The sequence below is a fragment of the Dreissena polymorpha genome, chromosome 1 (genome assembly GCF_020536995.1).
Source record: "Dreissena polymorpha isolate Duluth1 chromosome 1, UMN_Dpol_1.0, whole genome shotgun sequence".
Taxonomy (NCBI): domain Eukaryota; kingdom Metazoa; phylum Mollusca; class Bivalvia; order Myida; family Dreissenidae; genus Dreissena; species Dreissena polymorpha.
The window spans coordinates 58210271-58216588 of NC_068355.1; the positions used below are offsets into that span (position 1 = coordinate 58210271).

Consider the following 6318-nt stretch of genomic DNA (forward strand, 5'->3'; position numbering starts at 1 on the left):
GTTCTTTAGATCTCCCCAAAAGTCACCAATTACTGGTTATAGGCTCAGGAAACGTACTCAAAAGCGTTCCAAATAAGTAGTAGGTTCTTTCCATGCAATCAAGCTTAAATAAATAGGTTTAAACTAAGACGACATGTAATGTGCAAAAGCATATCGTTAAGGTTAAGGTCAAGGTAACAGTGAAAACTTGGTGCCTGACGATGTTTGTAGTATGATAACCATTTCTGCAGCTTCAAGGTAGGCATGTTACCTGACACTTGAAGTTTGTCGATAGTTCTTACACGGCATTAGTGAGAGTAGGTGTTCATGTGACCGTAAAAACTAATTCTTCCCTTGCAATAGCAACATTTTATTAGTCAATTCAAGACGACTTGTTGTATGCAACAGCTATGGTGCTTGCTAAACGTTCAATGTCATATATGTGAAAAACGCTTTATGTGAAGCAACACTTGACTGGTGATTGCTTCACTAGCTGTTCACATAACGTTTGGCACAAAAAACGCACCAGTGTGCATTGAAATATATCGCCGGCATTCGTGTCATCCGTACACATTTCTAGTTGTTTATATTGCAATATAAAGGTAGAAGTTTAAGGTGGCTCAATTCGAATCTATACCATATACAAAATGATACAATCACGTAATAATATAAAGTAATATAAACAAAGAGGATCTTGTCATCTGGGAAGTTAGTTGGAAATTTAAATGTAGAAATAGAGTTTCGATTATGTAAAAATAACTTCAGTACATTCGTGTGGTTATTTGGTATCTGGCCTTTGTAAATACAGATTCATTGTACATTAACTATATTAATCGATCACATATAGTACACATTATATGGAGTTCTACAGCTGTATTACTAGTAAAAATAACACAATGGTATTTATTATTCGTAAAGACTTTTATTTTGCCAATCAAATACGTAATAAAGCAATTGCACTATCCACGATCATGGTGTTATTACTAGAGTTTTTTTTACTGTTACGTTTATGAACTAAAATCATTACAATACTTATGCATGCACGTCATTATTTACCTTTGCAGTTCCCAGCTAAATACCACGTGTCCATGTAACAGCCAATGTCATTGTTATCCACTCGAGTTCTCCCCGTGTGCGGAGTAGACGGCTACGTGTACACGTCCCCTTGTGTAGCCGGGTGTCTGGACGTCAACTCCAAAGACGGGAAGGTCAATACAACTGCCTACTTGATTTTCACATTTTTAGTATTGTTATTTGCGAAACAATTATGCATTCATGTTTGTTTCATAATGTTTATATAAACAAACACATTTACGTCTGGATTTAGGCGTCTTCTTCACTATTTATATCGCATCATGCAAAAAACTTGGTTTAATTCAATATGCGGCCAGAAAATATCCATACCAGCTGTCGCATACTCTTAGGCTACCCATGAGCTACCAAGTCCGCTAATAAGCCCACGAGGCATTGAGAGACTTTATTGCGGAGAGGGAAGCTACAGTAGAGTCTGCTAGGATGGAAATGCTTTTTGATGAATCAAAATATTGGCCATAAAACTGACATGACACACAAATACACACATATATACACAAATACAAGAGATGTACTTTATAAACAATCACCAACAATCACCTTCTTCAATAAAACAAATAATACCTTTACATAATGATCATTAACGTTAGTAATTTATTTTTCTACCTGTAATTCAGATTCCATACGGGAACTGCAGTTGCATTTACGCTCCCGGTACCAATGAACGTTTACAAAAGGGCGACGGAAGGCTTTTGCGACAGTGATTGCAGCAACTTCTGGATCTTTGCCCCAGTCCTGGTTTTGATGATGATGGTTTCGCTTATGGTGGAAACTCCCTCGACTCTTGCAATTCTAGCGTATGGCTGCAAAACAGATGATAAATATTGTTTTATTATACTCGAGTGATTAACAAAAATATCTCTGTCGTATCAATTATTTTTTACATATCGTCGTTTGTTAAAGGATCACAAATGGAACACTCATGTAAGGAAGCATAGAACATGTTATTTCTACTTATAATTGTAGCACATAAGAATATTGACAGATGCTAAAATAATTGATTTTGTACAACGAAAGTCAAAAAGTGTACACGTGTTAGCAAGTTCATCTTGTTAATACAAGTTTTAATGTTTTTACATTACAGCTAAAGAAAAAATCGATTAATGTACCACTGTTTTAAGAATGATATGTCGGTACAAATTAATTTTCTGAATACTATGACATATCAAACAATTGTTTCAAAATGATATGACTATGGCAAAACAACCATTTCAGGTCCATGGAAGAAAACTCCAGGGATATCTCGCTTGGTATCAATGAGATCATGGTTCAAGTGATTGACCTTATCCCCGGACCATTGATAACGGGTGCCATGTTTGATTCCTCGTGTCGGTTATGGAATGAGACTTCATGCCCGTCCTCGGATGGCGAATGTTTGATTTATGACAACAAAACGCTGTCTGTCCGCCTCGGAATATTTGTGATTGCTTTTTCTGCATTAAGTGGATTGTTTTTCTTGATAGCGTCACTCTTTGCTAGTAGATCCAACAAATCAATTGACTTAGTCCAAAGTATTGAACGAAAATAAATTTCAAAATCATCATTATCATAGTAATAATGTTGACGGTTTGTAGGGTTTTCGCGATACAGTTTCTTGTTTAAATGGCTTAATTGGTTGCATAGATAAATATTTAATAGTGTTACACCAAAAGAAACGCACGGTCGAACAAGAAAATATATAATTGTTATATAGCCAATGGTCATGTTCAATGATTTAAGTCAATTCATCACGTCGTTCTCATGTTATCGAAAACCAACACGATGTTAACCAGTTGCGGAGAGTACATAGAATAGTTATAAACAGAACTTGATCATCTTACTTATTAGACACTAAAATGGTATTACAAGTCAATAGAATGCGGTCCTTAATTATTTACTTTTAATTATTTGATCATTTTGTTTTAGGATGTGTACATTTAGAAATGCAAGAAAGATGTGTACATAATGGCGAAAAGAACACTGATTTTATGTTTTTAATGATAATAACCATATTGAAATGATTGAAATGTACCAACTTCGTGCCGAGTTTCAATATACATGTATGCATATTACATGCATGCAACTAGTAAATGCGTATAAACATAAAACACAACATGTACAGCATAGCTCATAAAGGAATATTAAAGCTGCAAAATGATTTCAAGAAAGAAAATCATGTTACGACCAGCTAGGTGTTTTAATGCTACTGTTCAGTAGCAAATACAATACAGGACAGTACATGTAAAACTACACTCCATTAAAACGTACCATATTAACAAGCTAATATATGATGTCTAAAACCAGCACGATTAAAGCTTATATTATCTTTTTGAACGCATTTTGATTTGAACAAAATTACCCATAATACTTCTGTCTGACCTAGATTTATATACAGACCATGACAAAGCTCTATTTGTATGTCCAAGAGATGATGATAGCTGAATAAAAAAGCTAAACTGACACATCCACTGCATGAAATACCACTTAACTTCGCCTGCCCGCCAAACATTGCCGATGGCTGAATGCAAAACTTACCTGGCACACCCTTCAGTTGCCGACTGCTGACCACAAAACCTAACTGATACGCCCCACAGTTGCTGACTGTGTGTGGATGTGTGTGAGCGTTGTTTTTCTACGTTTATGAGGTCCATCCGAGCCTGATGCTGCAATATGGAAGCCATACGCATGTCCCAGCATTCCATCCCAATGAAATTACTATACACACAAAAGCAGGGACGAATTTTGAGAAGCCAGAGTATCCGAAGGACATCCCACTTGTTCGGTATAGTGATCGCTAAAAAAGCTCACTTTTGCCGGAGGAGGAGACTATAAACGGAAAGCTTTTTAGTTAACATAGATTTAAATGTTAGATTTAGTAAAAAACACAATAGAGAATAAATAAAGGGACAGTGTCGTAATACGAAACCCATAGACACACTGGGAACGCAGTAAGATCGCCAACAAATGTCTGGGCGTCTCTGAGTTTCCACGACAGCTCTTACACGATTGTTCTGAGTTTCCACGACAGCTCTTACACGATTGTTCTGAGTTTCCACGACAGCTCTTACACGATTGTTCTGAGTTTCCACGACAGCTCTTTCACCATTGGTATGCGTTCCCCTCACAATATTCTCGTATTATCGCATTCTTAATGTGTTTATAGCACCCTCAATGCGATTCTATGGCGTTCTAGTCATGATGCAATTAGGGAGTCGAACCTCTGAGTGAACGTTCAACCAAAGTAATTCACGTGCTTGGCGTCTGGTCGTTGTCTTAATGCGTTGTCATGGCGACCAACGGCGTCCTTGGCAATTCTACTGCGCCATTGTCAGTGGTAGAAACGAAGTAAGAACGTTAATTCGGTGCGACGGAGATATACTATGCGTTTTCCTCTGGTGTGCGATTGAAACTGAAGAACGAGGGTCTCGCGACATTAAAGGCGGCAATGGACGGTAAGTTACCCTTCTTGAGACAAGCTTGTCTTATCCGCCAAGTGAACACATCGATCGCGACTTCGATTAATTAAGGCTACAATTTTAAGAAATGTCAATGTTGCCGTCATTATTTAGTTTGAATACATATCAGAAGTATGACACCCAATGTAATATTTTCGACACGAGGTAAAAAGGAGGACGGTAATTATGGCTTCAGTAAAAAACCTGCTGGTTGTAAATGTAAGTTCTAAACTTTTAGACATCTTGTATTCATGTGAAAATTAGCCCATTTATGCCTAGCGTCTAGAAAAAAGGCCTTGGCAAACAGCGTAGATCCAGATGAGACGCCGCATCTGGGTCTGCGCTGTTTGCTTAAAGGAATTTCCGTAAGAAATATTCTAAATATAGAAATAAATATATAAGATATCCCTAATTTTGGAAACAAATTGATCCAATTTAGAAGGATTGGAGTGTCCACTAGGCATAAATGGGTTAAAATATTGTATGTAGCCGTTTAGGCACGCCCCACCACTTTCAAGCGAATATATACTGGTGTTGCTTTGTCAATATGCGTCTTTCGAGAGATAATCGTAGGTCGGCGTAGAATGGGGCAACGCATTCAGACAAACTAATTAAATGCCGCATTGCCATGAACAGAACTTGTATACTCAATCATAGTAATTAACATGCGACAACAAAATTTAACGACGGCAACAAATTCATTACAAACCATTCAATCGTTCGGAATTGGCAACGGTGTATATATTTAAATCATTTGAATGATGTTTATTTATAAACCAAGCTGTATTTTCAGTTTGAGTTTACATCCGTTTTGTTTCGTCCACTGATTTTATGTGTCCGTTTTGTTTTTTAATTTATCTGTGACAAAAAGTGAGAACACTGTCAGTTCTACAATCTGCGGGAGAGAACCTTTTAAATTCATTCAAATAACACAGATTTTGTAAAACCAGGCCAGGATTTGATATCTCTATCAAAATCGGTTAATGTTAGGCAAACCAACGGTCTACAAATAATCTTTGTTTTTTCAGGAACCTATACAACCGGTCCCTGTTTTTTTAAGTCTTTGTCCAATCAAACTCTAAATCAAAGATCTATGCCTAATTGCATACTATATCACTAGTAGATGGTAACAGAACTAGTTAATTCAGCGAAGACGGTAACGTAACTGCGTTATTCAGTTTAGACCTAAGTGTACACAACGCACCCAATATATGGCGTATCATTTGGGTCGAAAGTCAACACGACCTATTTGGTAAAAAGAGAAATGTAGTTCGACGTACAATATGTACGTCGAAGTACATTTTTTGTACTTCGACGTACACAATTGTACTTCGAGGTACAGTTTTTACCTACCTATGAGAGTTAGCCAATCATATAACGACTTATATCTGTTGCTTTTAGAGATATTTGACATTGAACATTATTATTATTTATACCAATTTATGCGACTATCGACCGCTAACTCATAGTGTGCGTAATTATTGAACATTATTATTATTATTATTATTTATACCAAATTATGCGACTATCGACCGCTAACTCATAGATATTGTGCATATTTATTGACCTGGCGTGGCGGAATTAACCTCTGACTTATGCAAATAATGGTTATCACAAAATACGACCAAACCAGGGAGGTTATTATAAATTTATTTTTAATCCCGTAATCGTTTGGTAATTGTTTGGTTACCGTTGGGGAATTTCCTACACAGTAATGCGCTTGACCGTGATAATATGCCCGCATAGTCAATAAATACTCACAATATGCTTGATAATAATCATTAAAAAAAGGTAACATTGAATCTTCTAAAAA

General features: G+C 36.6%; 1 long non-coding RNA gene across 1 annotated transcript; it reads left to right on the forward strand.

Annotated features, from left to right (window-relative positions):
• Nucleotides 1-1591: 1591 nt before the first annotated feature.
• Nucleotides 1592-2614, forward strand: LOC127882226 (uncharacterized). The gene is made up of 2 exons (XR_008050450.1): nt 1592-1868; nt 2287-2614. It is a non-coding gene; the product is annotated as an uncharacterized LOC127882226 (long non-coding RNA).
• Nucleotides 2615-6318: the final 3704 nt, after the last annotated feature.